The sequence below is a fragment of the Rousettus aegyptiacus genome, unplaced genomic scaffold, assembly GCF_014176215.1.
Source record: "Rousettus aegyptiacus isolate mRouAeg1 unplaced genomic scaffold, mRouAeg1.p scaffold_m13_p_11, whole genome shotgun sequence".
In the NCBI taxonomy this organism is placed as follows: domain Eukaryota; kingdom Metazoa; phylum Chordata; class Mammalia; order Chiroptera; family Pteropodidae; genus Rousettus; species Rousettus aegyptiacus.
Window position 1 is genome coordinate 18,105,814 of NW_023416286.1, and position 18,554 is coordinate 18,124,367.

The following is an 18,554-nucleotide window of genomic DNA, read 5'->3' on the forward strand; positions in this document are numbered from 1 at the left end:
CCCATGCCTCTTTATAATCCCTCCCTCCTCACAGCTCTCTTCCTCAGGCAACCACTGATCTGCATTTTATCCTTATAGATTAGTTTGTATTTTCTAGAATATTATATATGTGGAGTCATATGGTATGTTCTTAACTTTTTGTCTATCTTCACTCAGAATACTAGATTCATCCATGTTGTTGCATGTAACAATAGTTCATTCCTTTTTATTGCTGAGTAGTCCACTGTATAAATATATCACAATTTATCCATTCATTTGTTGATAATCATTTATTTCTAATTTGAGACTGTTAAAAATAAAGCTGCTATGAACATGTACAGATCTTTATAGGAACATGCTTTCTTTTCTTGGGAAAATACCTAGCATAGAAAGGCTAGATCATATGTTGGTATATGTTTAACTTTTTAAGAAATCCCTGAATTATCTTCCAAACTGATTGTATCATTTCACATTCCTACAAGGAGTGTTTTAGAGTTCCAATTCATCCACGTCCTCAACACCACTTTTGATTTTAGCTGATCTAAGAGATGTGTATACATTTTTTTATATACAGATGTCTAGCTGTTCCATCATGGTTTTTTGTTTGTTTGTTTCCCTAAAGACTAATGAGATTAATAAAGCTGAGCACCTTTTCATATGCGTATTTGCTGCCCAGGTATCTTCTTAGCGAAGTGACTACTCAAGTCTTTTGTCCACTTTTTATTTGAGATTTTTGTTTTCTTATTATTGAGTTTTGAGAGTTTTTGTTACTTTCTCAATATAAATCATTTATTAGACTCTTTGAAAATATTTCTCCCAGTCTGTGGTTTGTCCTTTCTTTTAGCAATGCTTTTGAAGAACAGAAGTTTATAAAATTTGAGTAAGTCTAGTCTGTCAATTTGTTCATTTATAAATTGTGCTTTTGGTATCACATCTAAGAAATCACTCTCTAACTTAGTCACAAAAATTTTCTTATGTTTTCTTTAGAAGTTGTAATTTTAGGTTTTACATTTAGGTCTATAACCAATTTAGAGTTAATATTTGCACATGGTATAAGAATCAAAGTCCATATTTTTTATATAGATATGTAGCACTATGTACTGAAAATATCTACTGCATTGAATTATCTTTGCACTTTGTCAAAAATCTGTTATCCTTATACATGTGGGTCTATTTCTGGACTCTGCTTTCTGTTGCATTGATCTATTTGTCTATTTTTATACTAATACCACTCTTGATTACTGCAGATTTATAATAAGGCTTGAAATCAGGTTGTGTCAGCCCTCCAACTTTGATCTTTTGTCAAAGTTAGTTATTTTGGCTAGTCTAGATTTTTGCACTTCTATACGAATTTTAGAAACTGCTTGTCAATTTTTTAAAATCCTATTGGGATTTTAATTTGGGCTGTGTTGAACCTACAGACCAATTTAGGGAGAGCTGACATCTTAATAATATGAATCCATGAGTCAGGTAAATCTCTCCAATTATTTAAGTTGTCTTTAATTCCTTTTGGCAGTATTTGCAGTTTTCAGTGTACAGATCTTTCATACCTTTTGTCAGATTGATTCCTAAGTATTTCATATTTTTATGCTATTGTAAATGCTATATATATTTTTTTGCATTTTCATATCCAGTTTGTTGCTAGAATGTAGAAATATAAATGACTGCTGTATTTATTTACCATGTATCCTGCAATCTTACTAAATTTACTTGTCTGTTTTAGTAGCTTTTTATAGATACCACCAAGTGGAATGGATAGATGGTTATGTGAGTTTTACCTCTTCCTTTCCAATCTGAATGTGTTTTATTTCTCTTTTTGTTTGATTATATTGGTCAGAACCTACAATGTTGAATAAAAGTGGTAAAAACAGACATTTTCGTGCTCCTTATCTTAAGGGGAAATCATACAGTCTTTCACTGTAGGTATGAGGATATCTGCAGGTTTTTGTAGATGTCCATTGTCAGGATGAAGAAGTACCCTTCCATTCCTAGTTTGATGAGAGTTTTTAAAATCAGGAATGAATATTGGATTTTGTCACGGTTTTCTTCATCTATTGAGATGATCAGTTTTTCTTTTTTAATATGAGTTACAATGATTAATTTTTAAATGTTAAATCAAGTATTCTTGGGAAAACCCCTACCCAATAATATTGTCCTTCCTATATATTGTTGGATTTGATTTGATAAAATTTTGTTTAGAATTTCTACATTTCTGTTCATGAGAGAAACTAGTCTGAGTTTTTGTTTGTTTGTTTGTTTAATAATGTCTTTATGTGGTTTGGGTATCAGGGTAATGCTGGCTTCAAATAACAAGTTGGAAAATATTCCTATCTCTTCACTTTTCTGGAAAAGTTTATGTATAATAGATATTATTTTTCCCCTAATCGTTTGGAAGGATTTACCAGTGAAGCCCTATGAATCAGAAGTGGGAATGGTCTAAATCACTAATTCCATTTTTAAAAAACATATATGACTATTCAGGTTATCTCTTTCTTTTTGAGTGAGCTTTGGTAGTTTATATCTTTCAAGGAATCTGGCTATTTCATCTAAGTTGTTGAATTTTTTGGCCTAAAGTTGTTCATAATATTTTCTTATTGTCCTTCAGATATGTGTAGAATTTGTAATTATGTCACCTCTCATTCCTGATATTGATCTTCCTGATATGTGCCTCTTAAATTTTTTTTTCCTGACCAGTCTGGCTAAAGGTTTATCAATTTTACTAATCTCAAAGAACTAGGTTTTGATTACATAGATATTCTCAAGTGATTTTTGTTTTCCATTTTACTGATCATCTCTTCGATCTTTATTTCTCTTGCTTCTCTGAGTTTAATTAGTTTTTCTTTACTAGTATCTTAAAGTGAAGTTGAAGTCATTGATTTGAGACTGTGTATTTTCCAATACAAGCATTTGATTTATACAAAACTTGATATGTTGTATTTTTATTTTCCTTCAGTTCAATATACTTTCTATTTCACTTTTGAGTCTTTCTTTATCAATGGGTTATACAGAAGCATGTTGTTTTGTTTCCAAATATTTATTTCCTTTGCATGACTTGAATCCTTTAAAATGTGTTGAGACATGTTTTATGGCCTAAAACAGAAGTCAGCAAATTTTTTCTGTAAGTAAAGCATCAGATAGTAAACTGTTTTAAGCTTTGTGGGTCACATACAGTCTCCAGCACATATTTTCTTTTTTTTTTTGGTGGTGGTGGGGGGTATTCTTTCAAACTGTGAAAACCATTCTTAGTTTATAGGGTATACAAAACCAATCTATATTTGGCCCCAGGGCCATTGTTTGCTGACCCCTAGCCTAGAATATGGTTTCTCTGGGTAAATGTTTCACATAGAATTTAAAGAGAGTGTGTATTCTACTTTTGTTAGTGGAGTGTTCTACAAAAGTCAGTTAGGTAATATTGATGGATAGCGCTATTTGAGTTTACAATATTCTTGGTAAGTTTCAACTTGTTCTAGCAATTATTGAAGGTGAGATCTTGAAATCTCTGTTTCCTTCTCACAGTTCTATCAGTTTTTACTTCATATACTTTGAAGCTCTGTTATTTGGATTATAACATTTCAGATTATATCATTAACTATCCCCTTTATTAATATGAAATGGACTACTTTATTCCTGATAATAGTCTTTGCTCTCAAATCTAATTTATTTTGTGTTAAAATAGCCACATCAGCATTCTTTTGACTAGTCTTAGCATCAGCATAGTATATTTTTTCCATCCTCTTATTCTTAATGTTTTCGTATTTGCATGTAAAAGTGTGTTGGACCTTGCCTTCCATCCAATATGACAATCCCTGCCTTTTAATTAGGATTTTTTAGATCATTTACAATTAAGGTTATTATAGATATGATTAGATTTATGTTTGTCATTTTGCTATTTTCTATTTGTTGCATCTGTTCTAAGTGTTCCATCGGTTCCTTTTTTCTTTTTGCTGCTTTCTTTTAGATTGAGTACATTTTTGTGATTCCATTTCTTCTCCTTTGTTGGCTTATTAACTATAACTGTTTTGTTATTCTACTGGTTGCTTTAGGATTTATAGTCTACATCTTCAAATTAATCAGTCTTTATGCTTTTGTTGTCATATATTTTACTTATGCATGTTATAATCACACACACAATACACGTATTATTTTTAAGCAATTGATTATCTTTAAAAGAGGATTAAATAGAATAAAACTCTTTCACATTTACCCATGTAATTACCTTTTATAATGCTTACTATTTCTTTGTGTAAATATATATTTCCATCTGGTATCATTTGCCTTTCGCCTGAAAAACTTTCTTTAACATTTCTTGTAATGCAATGTGTGGTGATATTGAATTTTCACTCTGAATTTTCAGTCTCTGTGACACTGTCAAGTTCAAAGTACATAAACATCAATTAATCTATTCCCTGCCATATACTACTATAAATAGCCTTGGCTAAAGAGTAGAAGTGAAAACAGAAAAGGAACATATTATACAACTATGGAATAACCTAGAACCTCTGAAAGTCCAGCTTGGAGTAGGGGGACCTTGTGGTATGGCAGCATTTAAAAGTGACTGCATAAACATGGGACATCTTCTCAGATATCAATTTCATGAGATTTTTTTTTAATTTTTAAGCATTATATTTATATTAAACGTATGACTATTATGGTATGTAACATTAAACTTAAGACAAAACATGAAAGTAGGAAATTCTAGCTTTGAGACCAAGCTTCTAGGCAATTATTCATCCTTCTCTGCTATTAATTACACTTTTGTGAAAGAGTTTGAGGAGTGACCTTGATGATTACACATGATTTATTAAAATGTCTCCTGAAATTGAACGCTATCAGCAAATACAGATTATTCATAAAGGTTATTTAATTAGAATATACATTTCTGAACTGACCACTATATCCTGTTATTTAACTCATAAATTCCCTCTTATTGTGCTTATGAAAAATGTACTTGACTCCAAGTTCTTAAAACACCCATCATTATTCCTGTGAAGAACTTTTACTTACCCAGTTCTCACTCTTGTTGCCATTAGCATGCCTGCATCACTCAGTACTTAAAACACTGTCCAATTTTCTGATTCCAATCCAGGATAGAATGCAAAAGCAAATAAACAAACCCATTAGAGATAGGCCTAAAAGATAATGAACTTGCTCTGAAGGCCTTATCAAAAAATCCACTTCTAAGATTGCATCCTAACCAAATAAGGCAAAATTTAACTATTAGATTATTCCTTCACCAATAGAAAAAAATTGGTTGCAATCAACATAAATACCCAAATAAAAAACTGCTTAAATTACAGTACACCCTTATATTCTATAATAGAATACATATTTGATCACTAAAGTATATTACAGCTGAATATTTATTGCTACAAATAATACATATTGCTCATTTGTATTTGCTTATAATAAGAAAATCCCGAAGTTTTCAGAAATACTTAATGTGAATAAATACCTGTTCAAAATGATGAGGTCATTATTTGTGTATTCTTTAATTCAACAAATATTTGTAGCATTAACGAAGACACTGTCCTTACCCTTGTGACTCTTAATTTGTAAGAAGGAAAAATCAACAATCAAAAATCTTGGAAAATTTTTACTCCTTTCTTTCATTCTCATTACATAATTGCCAATCATTCCTTCCTTTATTCATTGAGGACTTTGGCATTTGGCTTTCAGTATGTATCTCCCTGCCACCTGTGTGTCAATATGACAACCCATCCAACAACCATTAATTCTACTCTGCCAGCTTACAGTCACTTCATTCAGCAATCCATGCCCAGGGCCAGACCCTCAACCTTTCTGATCACCAGAAAATTGTTCCATAGCCTTAGACACCACAACTTATCATTCTAGTTTTTCTTCACTCCATTACTTCTTAAACACCTGCTTTCTTACCTTTTTTTAAACTTCCATTCCTCAAGTATTCCCTTTCCTTTCAAACCACAATCTCCCACATAGCTTCATAGCTTTTCTTATCCACGCTAGATTCCCAGATGTATCAGTCTCTCCTGCTAATAACCTTGCCCCCTAGTTAAGTCCCTGTCCCATTCCTTAGAGCATATATTTTATTACCATCCTAATTCAATTCAAACTTGCTACTTCACCTATGCCCTTCTCTCTCTTATATCTCCTTTATCAGAAAAAAATTCAAAACTATCAGCTATATACCTCCCTCACCTCTTGCTCCACATTTGCAAGTTATACAATTATCTTCACCTCCTTCCTTCTAATTGCAGAGGAAGAAATCTCCTTTCTCTTTTTCCAAGTCAATTCCTTTCTGTGCACCCTTGATCCCATATTCCTAGAGAATCTTGCTTTACCTTTATCTCCCCTCTTTTTAATCCCTCCTCTCTGCTGACTCCCCACATTTTAAATACTCGTTACTCTAGAATCTCCTATTCAATTCTGTAACCCCTTCCAAAAATTATCATCTTTATTTCTGTTTTTAAAAAGAAATGAAGAGCCTCGAAATAATATAAATCTATTGTAACCTTTCTCAATTTTCATATACCGTTCAAGCTAACACAAACAGCATTCTGCCACCATCGATCCATTGAAAGTGTTCTGGCAAATATTAATTACGACAAAATTGCCAAATCCCATATCTTTTTCAATTTACTTGACCCGTCTTTATTTTCTGATACTTCTAATTTCTTTCCTCCTGAAACCTCTCCCCTATTGGCGTCTCTGACACTGAGCACTCTTGGTGCTGCTTTCCATCCCTCTGCTATTTCTTTTCAGGTCTTTTGCTGCCTCTTTCCCTGCCCATTCAGTAATGTCGATTCTCATTTCCTCTCACTGTATTCAGTCTCTATGAGTAATGGCATCCATTATCCCTTTAATTTCAACTACCACCTATTTAGTCATGTCTACTTCAAGCCAAGGCCTTTCTCCTAAGTCACAGATGCATATGTTGAACTCCCTACTGAACTCTCTACATGGATATCCCATTGGCATTTAATCTTCCATATTCAAATATGTCCTCATTGAGCTTCTCATCTCCTTCCCCTTTCTCAGTTTTCTATCCCATACTTTTACACACACACACACACACACACACACACCCTCCCTCTCTCCCTGAAGCCCTGTTCTTTCTCTATTTGTCTCTGTCCCAATTAATTATCTGACCATTGTACTCTACAACAGTGGTCCCCAACCTTTTGGGTGCTAGGGACTGGTGCTCCTATGAAAATCTAATGCCTGATGATCTGAGGTGGACCTGAGGAAGTGATGCTAGCACCAGAGGGAGCTGCAAATACAGATGAAGCTTTGCTTGCTTGCCCACCGCTCACCTCCTGCTGTGCGGCCTAGTTCCTAACAGGTCAGGACTAGTACGGGTCTGCTGCTCTGGGGTTGGGGATTCCCCGCTTTACAACCAAGCCAAGGACTAGGGAATTATTCTAGACTTCTCTCTCATTTCTATCCCAACCATCACTTCCTTAGTCCAAAATCTCATTTCCCACCATGACTGTAAAACCACATAAAAGACATTTCCATTTATTTAAAAAATAATAATAATAATGTATGTTTTACAACATTCCCCCTAGTATTGAAATTATGAAATGACAACCATGTTACCTTATTAACAAACCATGAAGGTTTACATGGAAACATATATATCTTGCACTATTCCCAGAGATCAGAAACCTTGTTTGTACCCCCGTCCCTGATAATGTTTAGCAAACAGCAGTTGTTGGTTATCTGTTCACTTTTAAATAAAGTAAACATGGCATGTTTAAACATATCCATAATAATTATTAAGCTTCATGTTAACTCAATACATAATAGGATTCATATTAATCTTATATAACAAAACATAATTTTTACACCTTGTTACTTCACCAGATTTTCTTTAAAACTCATACCACACACACATACCTATACACATACACCACATCTAGGAATCAGATTCCCTATAAACTGAGCTTCCTTTCACTCCTATCCCACTGTCACAGATAATACTTAATCCATCTGTGCTCCATCAGTTTCTACCTATTCTTCGCCACAAAATGATGAGTTAATGCGCCCTTCTGGCCACCCTTACAGTAAAAGTAGTGTCACCGACATGGGTCAGAGGGATCCCAAGGCCTTCCTACTTTGTTCTCTGATTTCTGAAAGATAGACTCTCTAGTCCATAAGATATAAACTGCAGTTTTCCTGAAGAAGAACAGCAAAATACAGTATTCAATACTACTAAATGAATGAAATTCAATAATGCTAACATACAAAAGAGAAATATAGAGCCTTCCTTTGTCAATGGGGAAGGAGGGAGGAAAGCGGTATATTGTTAAGGGGCCTTCAGAAGCGATGCCTTCCAATCGTTCCTGATTTTTTAAAAATTTTCTTTAATGCATATTTTATAATTTGGGCAGGAGGATGTTCAAAAGCAAGTCCACAGGTCTAGTTTTAAGGGCAAATAAAAGCGATGTACAAAGTATTTTTATAGCAAGTAATTTAGTAGAAGCCTTGAATTTTAGAATAATTGACAGCTGTGTGTACTAATATTTTTTACTTCTAAAGAATTAAACTTTAGGAATTTCAGTTTTATATAAAAATAAAGGTACATGGGGGATCATTATAATTAACTATATGCTACAAGAATTTCTTATCAGGAAAAGGCTTTGTATCTCTCATACTGTATTAGTAGTCTTGCACTTTATACTATCATGAGTTCATAGGGTCAAAAGTTAACAGTATGGGGTCATCAAGTAAATTAAATGTTAACAGCAAAAATTAAAGGACTTAAATTAAAAACATAGGGCCTGATCCTATGATGAAGAAAAGTAAGGAAAAAGTGTTCCCACAAGAGCTGTAAACTGTTCACCTATTTAAAATAAATTACTTCTTCAGAGCTGCCTTAAAAAGTTAATTTGTTTTTAACATGTAAGCATTTCTTTGCCAAAAGAGAATGTGCTATATTTTACTCTTTTATTTCCCTATAGATTCATTCTACAAGAAAGACTTTTCCACATTTTAAGTATAGAAATGTAGTTCTCAAATATCATAGAAAATTGGTTATATATCCTCAGTCATATCTTCTAAAAACCAGAGGGTTTTGACTTTTGTTTACTAAAATTAAGTAAGAAATGAATTGTTAATAGATTCTTGGTTCTTTCTCTCTGTTGTAAAGTTTACTTTATTTAAACCCTTCAATTTTCTTTTGATAAAGGGCCAAGAATATGATCTATTTCTATTTACAGTCCTTTTTATTATCTAAAATTGTACTCCAAATACAAACATTTTATTGGCTAGGACAAAAGTTAACCAACCTTTGGTATATTTCAGACCATATATGGCATACAATTTATCATTCTGGGAGTCATGTTTTGAGATAGCCCTATTAAACTGAAGAATAACCAGAAGAAGGAAGCCAAGATAGTAAGGGTTTAAAATCATAAAGCTGTTAAAGAAACCAAAAGGATATTGAGGGGGTGGGGATTCAGTTGTCTTCTAGTTGAAGATAATAGATGTCATATTTAAAGGGTTATCACATGTAGGTGGGAGTGAGCTGTAGGGGGCATTTGGACAAAGGTGGCAGTTACAAAGAGTCATGTTTTGAATATTAAGAGTCTGATTCTAAGCCCAAATAGGTTAAATTTCCTTCATTAAGCTCTTATGAAATTTATATTATTTTTAAAATAATGTTTCAAAAACATTGTATTTAATATTTCATCTAAGGCCGGCATTGTCATACTAATTTTTTAGGTAACTGAAAATTCAGTAGATAACTGAAATATATGAATTTATCTATTTCCAGGAATCTTTATTGATAAAGGGATGGAAGAGTTTATACTTTCTCAGTAAATATTAACCATTATTAATTGTAAAGGAATTTTAATTCAGTTCCATAATCCGCGGCCAAGAATTTGGAAGCAAAATGATTCTTTATATAGGGAAAAAACCTTATACCTCCATAATCTTAACAAAATCAGAGTTGAAAATGCAATACATATATGAATCTGTTCTAACCACTTCCAGATATTGGGGTTCTAAACTATGCAAAGTAAATTTCCCAAAAGAGAAGTACATTTCCTGATACATGTATAAATTTTAATTTTATCCCATGTAACTAATATTGGCATACTTTAAAAATCACATATGGGGGGCGGCGGGGAAACTTACTTGTAGTTTCTCTTTGCCTTATATGATTTTTAAAGGGTCATCCAAAATATTTATGATAATAAAGTACTTAAGTTGATCTTTCATTAAAAGAATCTACCCAACTGCAAACAAACAGTATATTCTCTTAAAATGATACCTAATTAACTAACATAGTTATGAACCATTTAAGTAACCTCTGAGGAGGAAGTTATCATTGTTTTTTAATGTATCAATTAGCTACAGGGAAAAGAAACTATCAAAATTACTTGATAGAACAAAGATATAGTCAATATCTAAAATAAACTGTAAGTTTGCACTTTTAAAAAGGAATGTAGACCAGTGAATTCATAGGAAACATATCACATTCTTACCAACAAATTTCAATAAATGTTGTATAGGTTTATGATTTCAGTGGTAGACTGCTGTATCTAATTAAAAACTTGTTGTCCATCTTGAGCTCTGACAGACCTAAAAAAGATAAAAGTACTTTTTATGAATTTATTAAACAAAAAAAGTATAGAAAAATAACTAGACTTGGTGTGTGTGTGTGTGTATGTGTGTGTGTGTGTGTGTGTGTGTGTGTGTGTGTGTGTGTGTACATATATATACTTACCATGGTTAGAAGTTTAATTTGAAACTTTCAGGTAAATATTAAATTTGAAAATTGGAAACTCATAGAAAATAAATAGCTATGGATCCAGGACACAGATTAGAAACATTTGTAAACCAGCCGTTATTAAACCTTGTCCTCTTTGCCTTTATTATAATTCTTCTAGTTTAGTAGTAGTTATAATATTTTTGGAGGGTGAAAATCCTAAGCATAGCTATTTATAGCACAGTGTTTTAAATATATGATAATAAACAAGTACAAAACAGCCTTAAAACATAATACCTTGTTCATAATAGATATTCAGTAAATATCAGTTTATCAGTTAGAAAATAGCAAATAGCCTTCATATTCAACACAGAACAAATATTTACCATTTTATATTCTTCACAATTTTTTTTTTTTAGGTGAGGCAACCCTTGGTTGACCTCACAGATTGCAAGGACCTCGTCAACTTACAGTCCTTTATTTGTATTTTTATGCCTACAGCACCTGGTCTTCCCAGATAGTCTTCCATCCAAGTACTAACCAGGCCCAACCCTGCTTAGCTTCCAAGATCAGACAGGATCAGGCTTGTTCAGAGTGGCATGGCCATAGGCTATTCTTCACAATTTTAACCCACAGATAATAAGAATATGTAGACCATAATACAATAAGACAAGTGATTCTCACATATGTTCAGGTGGCAGAGCAATTGGTGATCCTGTCTCCCTCTGCTGAGTACCATTCATTCCCATTAAATATTTATCAATGTCAATAGCTATGCTAAAGACACAGGACAAAAACAGACATAATCCTGGCTATCAGGAAACTTTCAAAATCAGGATATATATCTATATATGTATGTATACATATATATTCACTACCTCAGCCACACATCAACACAGACAAAAAGTCCATTTATGTGAATATTAGTTCCTATTCCTACTGTAACATATTACCCTAAAATTAGTGACTTAAAACAACAGAAATTTATCATCTTACAGTTATGGAAGTGAGAAGTCTAAAATGGGTCTCGGTTGGGCTAATCAAAATTTGGGCAGAGCTGCATTCCTTCCTGGAGGCTCTAGGGAAGAACTTGTTATCTTGCTTTTCTAGCTTCTAGGGGATGTCCTCATTCCTTGGCTTATGGCCCCCTCCTATCTTCAAAACCAGTAATAACTGGTTGAGTCTTTTTCACATCTTATGGCTCTGACGTTGTCTTTTCTGCTTCCCTCTTCCACTTTTAGAAGAACCTTGTAATTACAAAGGGCCTACTCAGATAATCTGGGATAATCTACTTTTATTTAAGGTATCTGAGTAGAAACCTTAATTTTACCTGCAACCCTTGCCATTTAACATAACATGTTCACAGATCCTGGAGGTTAGGACATGGACATCTTTGGGAGGACCATTATTCTGGTACCATATGTATATAAATAATTTTTCCTCTATTTTTCTTCAGGATGTTCATCAACCATCCATGTCTGAAATTATGCAAACTGTTCACATATGTGCATGATTCTAGAGAAAGGGTCTCTAGACCCTAAAACTTTCAACAAATTCTCAAAGTTTCAGAATCACTGGACTAGCTCATAGAACACCAGTATTACCTAGAAGTATAGTTTGGTGACATCAACAATTCCAAATTTTAGATTTTTTTTTTTTAACATGTATATTTTTAACTTTGATCAGAAAACCTTGATGTGGGTTGAAAGCTTTTTAAGTATTTTTTTCCTCTGTGTGTTTTTAGTAGTTGTAATCATGCTCATTATTTCTTTATACCTTGCACTTATAAACATTTATCCACATTGGTATGCATCATTTTGTGATGATGATAACAGTAAATGCAGTAGACATTCCACAATCTACTCAATAATCTTTCTACTATTAGACAGTTCATTCTCCTACCCCTTCTTTTTTTTTCTATTGTATTTAATACTGGAATGAGGATCTTTTTTCCATATTTTGGATTTATTTCACCTAGACTAGATTCCTGAAATTGGAATTTCTGGCAGAAAAGATGTGACTATTTCTACCTTTTCTATATATTGCTAAATTACTTTCCAAAAGGGCTGTTTTAATTTACATTCCCACCAGCCTTTACTTCCTTGTACCATCAACATGAGAACAGTTTTCTTTTTTAATGTCTCTTGCATTTTCTAATCTGTTCTCCAGTACCCTTGTTAAAGTGAATTTCTAATAGATAAATCTGATCATTTTACTCATTGGTTTAAGATTTTTCAATTATATCAATATAAAAGTGACATGTAAGGCCCTTCATGGTTTAGCCTCTATCTACTTGGTCAGGCTAACCTTTCTCACTTCATCCAAAGGCACCTAGGTAATAAATCACATTAAATACCTGAATTTTCTTGAACCTCCCTGTTTTCTCACATTCCAGTGATTCTGCTTTAAATGCTCTGCATGGCCTATTTCTAATCTTTTACACCGGGATAATTCCAATCCTTTAAAAGCTCTACCAAGGTATTCTTCAAGAGAGTTCTACAAAGCTATCCTTCAAGACACAGCTCAGTTGTAACCTCCTCCTAAAAAACTTTCCTGAAACACCTGTATCTAGCTTGAGTTAAATGTTCCTCCTCTATATTTATAAAATTATAATTTCTTTAAAAAATTTGTTTCTTTCATTAGACTTTCAGCTTCTTGCTAACAGAGACTACATATTTTTCATCCAATTCTGCTAAGGTAAATGTTTGATTAATTATGTGTGCCAGTACATATCAAACCCATCAAAACATACCTGCATTTGGGGAGCTTGTATTCCCACATCTGGGAAATCTTCTAATACATAAGCAAATAAGTGAAAAAGTCTATTAGGAAAGTTATATGCATAAAAATGTTCAGTTCAGAATTATTTATAATAGCAAATTATTGGAAACAACCTATATACCAGCAACAGATGCATAGTAGAATCTGCTAAATGATATGTAGTAGAGCGATTTGGAATGAAGGTTGTAAAATGATATAGTAACTTAGACACTTATGACATGTAAGTTGAAAAAAACAAAACAATTTCGCACTACAACCCAATAAAATTAGATACACAGACATTGACTAAAAGGGAACATGAAAATTGTATGAGTTGTTTGTGCGGACTATGATTTCATTGCCTTTGTTCAGAACTTTATAAACATTGCTATGACATCTTCTCAAGTATAATTATAAGAAAAATAACTTAAAATTAAACCCATGCCATTAACATCTATGTATATGTTGGTATATGCCTATTTATGTGTGCGTATACACGCATACACACACACATTTCCTAGTTCTGCCTCTGAAAGGTCCAAGAAGTAGAGACACAGCAGTAGCAATGAGCACCTCCAGCCTTGGTCTCTAATATTGTTCTGCACTAACAAGAAACAGGGTTCCATAGAGAGAAGCAAATTCCAGGGATGGGGCAGGGTAAGGACAAGATAAACATGGAACATCTTATTATATTACAAAGTAAGGAGTGCTCGAAAAAAAATTATGTAGGCATGTCACAAAGACCCAGGAACCAGACTCAAGGTGGTCCCTCTAGCTAAATCTGGGACAATTTGAACACCAAAATAATTTAATATAGACTTAAATATTTAGAGATGAAAGGTCATGATGTATGTAACCTACCTTCAAGTGGTTCAGAAAACAGTTGTACAAAATATACATATATGTAGATAGAAAGTACATATGAAAACAAAATACAGAAGTGGAAAAACATAGGAGTTTATAAGTTAATGGCAGATAATAAAAGAAACAAACAAACAAATAAATAAATAATAGGGGAGAAGAGAGGACTCTTTGCCATAGAATGCTGTGGGCCAAGTGGTTGGTAAATGTGGAAGGAGTACCAGATTTGATTGAATCCTTTTGGAACCATCATGGTAAAATTATATCAGCAATAACGATGCTGAATTTAAATGAGAATTTTGATGAAGAGCAGGATATATCTTCAAATGTCTCCCACAAATTTCTTATTAATTGCCAGGAAGAAAAAAAGTACAGTAACTATACAGTGGAAATGCAAGCCATATATGGACCAGGTGATCAAATGAAATCAATGAAAAATAGATGGATGTCATATGCTTCCAGAAGTGATACCTTGAGAGGGACTTGCGCAGGAGTCCAGTTGAGAATACATAACCTCAATCTAATCATGAGGAAACAGCAAACAAAAACAAAATAAATATTCTATTAAAAGGGAGGTGAGGAATTGGGGGAGGGGGTGTCATTTTATGAACATTACAGATGTCTGACCAATGTACTGGATACTTGAAACTAATTTAGATACATAAATTTATTTTTTAAAAAAACAGGAGGTAGGTGGACAAGCTGCATTCTTCAAAGATGTCAAGGTAATTAAATATTTTTTTAAAAGGCTGTGGACATGTTCTAAAGTAAAGGATGTTAAAGAGTCAGGACAATTAAATGTAGTACCTGACTCTAGACTGGATCCCATCCTGGAGAGGGAAATGATACAAGGACTAACCTACAAAACTGGAATACGGATAGCAGATTAAAGTATTTCAGTGTAAATCTTTGAAGTTGATAGGAAATACGCTCTCAAGCATTTAGGAGTGAAGGGCCAAAATGTGTGTAACTTCAAATGGCTCAGGAAAAAAATCGTATCTAAAGATAGTAAATGTTAAGAGAGACACTGTGCATAAGAGCAAGCAAATGATATGAGTGTTCTTTGAACTATTTTTATTTTCCAAATTTTTTGTAAATTTGAAATTATTTCCAAATTAAAACACTTTTTAAAATTAAGTCCACCTCAGAAAAGACCAATAGGAAAATAAAAGGTACCCGTCTAAGTAAACTGTTTTTAAAACATTCAATAGTACATATTAAGTTTTCGAGATACTGTTCAAAATGTTTTTCTTCAAGAGTCTTCATCCTTTCTTAAAAGATAACAGACCCATAACTTTCACAATTTTACCTAAAATAAGTTAATATGTTGAAGCCAACATTCTATCAGTTGTAGCTTATTCATTAGAAATAGGAGAGAAAAAACAAGCATTGACAGTACAAGGCCTATGTTGTCCACACTACACATATTTACTATTCATTAGCTGATGATTGCATTTCAGTTTCCAAGTAAAACCTTATATTTGAAATAATGACTTCAGTTCTACTCTTACAACAAGTAAGGAGGAGTATGCAGAGACAAACTGGGTTGGTGAAAGGGGGTGGGGAGAAAGGATGATGAACCCTTCACTGTATCGAGATGAAAGAAAGCTGAAAACTGCCCTATTTTAGTACTCAAATAATTGAATTTTCTTTTCATAAAGTACATCACTTTGTAGAGTATTAAAATATAGGAAAGGTATTCTTACTTTTTTTTTTTTATCTATGAATTTGATGGTCTGAAGTAAAAGCCCTTTTTTCTTTTTTCTTTTAAAATTCAACTCAGGAGTTTACACCCTCTTGTGGTCAAACATAAAATTCTTCCTTCTCAAAACACCATTTTTTCCAATTGGGCTTCTTGTTCAGGTATAGGAACCATGTTACTTGATTTTGTTTTCTCCCATTTTCGTGAAGTGAAAAGATTTAATGAAGGATTTGGGGTTTATTAAATATTTTAAACAAAACAGTACTTAAATCTAAAAGTAACCTCCATATAAACTTTAGTCTGTGCAAAATAAAATAATTGCACCCACTTCATTAGTTATTTATAAGGATTTAAGGGGAAATGCATATATACATGCTGAGCACAGTACCTGACACATAGTAGGTACTCAGTGTTATTATTTGTCAACATCATAAATTTTTTATAGTCACTCTCTTGACAGACTCTAGTAAACGAGGGCTAAATCAAAAATTTACCAATTCATTAAGTTCAATACCAATCTTGCAAATAAGTTCCCCATATATATCACTCATCCAGACTTCCCCTAGCTAATTCTTCTGACAGGTACATTATGTTTTTTAAAAAATACAAATAATATGTAATTATCTCTGGAAGGAAGAAATTTGGATAGTTTTTACTTTATAATTTTAGACTGGCCTGATTTTTTTCTTTAACTGTAATAATTAGGAAAAAAAAACAATAAAACCATTCCATTTCCATGTTACTCTTGTGGAATGGTAAAACACACTACCATTCTTATTCAACTGACAGAAGTCATTACCCATATTTGGCAAAATCTTATGTCAGCATGATTTATCATTTTAAGAGATTCTTGAACATGACACTATCGTTTGATTTTTAAAACACTCTTAAAGAAGCCATTTTAAAAGATAACTGTTAAAGACTGTTATCTAATATTTACTAATATGCCAAGCACTGTTCAAATGCCTTTAATATATTAGCTCATTTACAACCTTACAACAACCCACTGAGATACTAGCATTACTTCTTTTACATAAATTCAACGTGAGAAAAAGTAACTCATGTAAGACCACAGCTAGTAAGTAGCAGAGTTAAGATTAAAATGAAGAGAGTTTGATTCCACAGTCCACCCAATCTGTGCACAAAAGTAGGAAACAGATATAAGACACACATACTACTCAGCCATGTTACTTCTTATCTCAAATTATTAAAATCTGTTTCAATAGTGCAAATTATGCCGGCCTTCTCCCATTTCCTTACTTCTTAGTGCTTGAGGCACTTTCATATCCATTGTCTAATTTAACCCTCACAGTGATATATGTTTTCATATACTTAAACAGTTATGGTTCTTCACAAGTTGTTTTGCAACAGAAACTTGGGGGAGGGGAGGGATATAGCAATACCCCTACTTTCAAAATGTTGGATTCTTTAGAAATTTCATTATACCTTGGAATCAGGGAAAAAGCAACCAGTCAAAAATATTCTTAAAATGTAATCATTTAGGATCAGTAGCATTTAGGATCAGTTATCTTAACTAGCCTAGTAGCAGGTAGAATAACTCTCCCAAGCAAATGAGGTTTTTAAAGTGTTAAAATATTGACAACTTTATCATCATTTATTGCCCTATCATAGCGCCCCGTTTTAAAAGGTGAACACGAATTTGCCTAGGGCTTGTGCTTACTAGTTGTAAACCTTTGGAGTGAATTTGTTAATCTGAGCTTCGGGTGTTCTCGTGTGTAAAATGATAATACGGTGCGTCGCACAACAGAAATCCTTCTTTGCTAGATTCAGTTCACTTAACGCCCTTTTTTTTTTTTTTTTAATAGCCATGACACCCAAAGCCTGCCCTTTCACCCATTCACCTCTCCCAAACCGAAAGAATTTTTAAGGACAAATAGGATGGTGAGAGAAGCTGGATTCGATTAAGGAGACTTCTCAACAGGCAGCCCAGGACCGGGAAGGACTCCAGAAAATTGATTTCTTCAGGCAGGCGCGCGCGCGCACACACGCACACACACAAGTCGAGCAGGGGAAACCACGCCTCCTGTGTGTGCTCAGGTTGAATCGCACTGGAAGGAAAAGGGAAAAAGGCTCAGGCTCCAGAATCTGACAAATGCAGACTCATCCACATGCTTGTTACCTGTGCTGCTTTAGGGAAATATACCTAAATCTATGACCCTTGGTTTCCTGGTCTGCAAACTGAGAATAATAATAGTACCTACCTCATGAAGTTGCTGTGATGCTTAAGTGTGATAAATCCTGCAAAGCGTTGACATGCAGCAAGAGCTGTGCACACAGGCAGGGCTGTTTTAAGTACAATACACATAGTCTCGGAGACACGTTCCGTTGCTGTGAGTTTAGACACTAGCAATAAGACGTTTTTCTTTTCGCTTAAGCTGCACCCTTGTTTTCCTCGAACACTAGACTAAATGCCTATGAACTGATAACGTCATCTGTGGACCCTCGGGCCCACATTCCACACCGACCCTCCACCTCCGCGGCTGAGTAAAGGAGCTGCACGCACGCGCAAGAAAAAGAGGTAGGATTGCCACCAAA

At 33.6% G+C, this 18,554-nt stretch overlaps 1 protein-coding gene, 1 long non-coding RNA gene and 1 pseudogene across 3 annotated transcripts in view; 1 reads left to right on the plus strand and 2 right to left on the minus strand.

The window, feature by feature from the left end:
- The window catches only part of LOC107510012 (WAS/WASL-interacting protein family member 1-like), a 106,868-nt gene that overhangs the window by 21,140 nt on the left and 67,174 nt on the right, over positions 1 to 18,554 (plus strand). Inside the window, exon 1 of one of the 2 annotated variants that reach the window (XM_036228545.1) lies at positions 18,427 to 18,537. The exons of the other annotated variant lie outside the window; for it this stretch is intronic. The gene's annotated coding sequence lies outside the window, so the exon portion shown is untranslated. Of the gene's footprint in view, positions 1 to 18,426; positions 18,538 to 18,554 lie in introns of those variants that run through there. 2 annotated transcript variants of the gene reach the window in all.
- On the minus strand, positions 587 to 18,323 carry LOC118609353. Its single transcript, XR_004953322.1, has 2 exons — positions 18,221 to 18,323; positions 587 to 10,548 (listed from the first exon to the last, which is right to left on the minus strand). It is a non-coding gene; the product is annotated as an uncharacterized LOC118609353 (long non-coding RNA).
- Positions 11,168 to 11,286, minus strand: LOC118609433 (annotated as a pseudogene).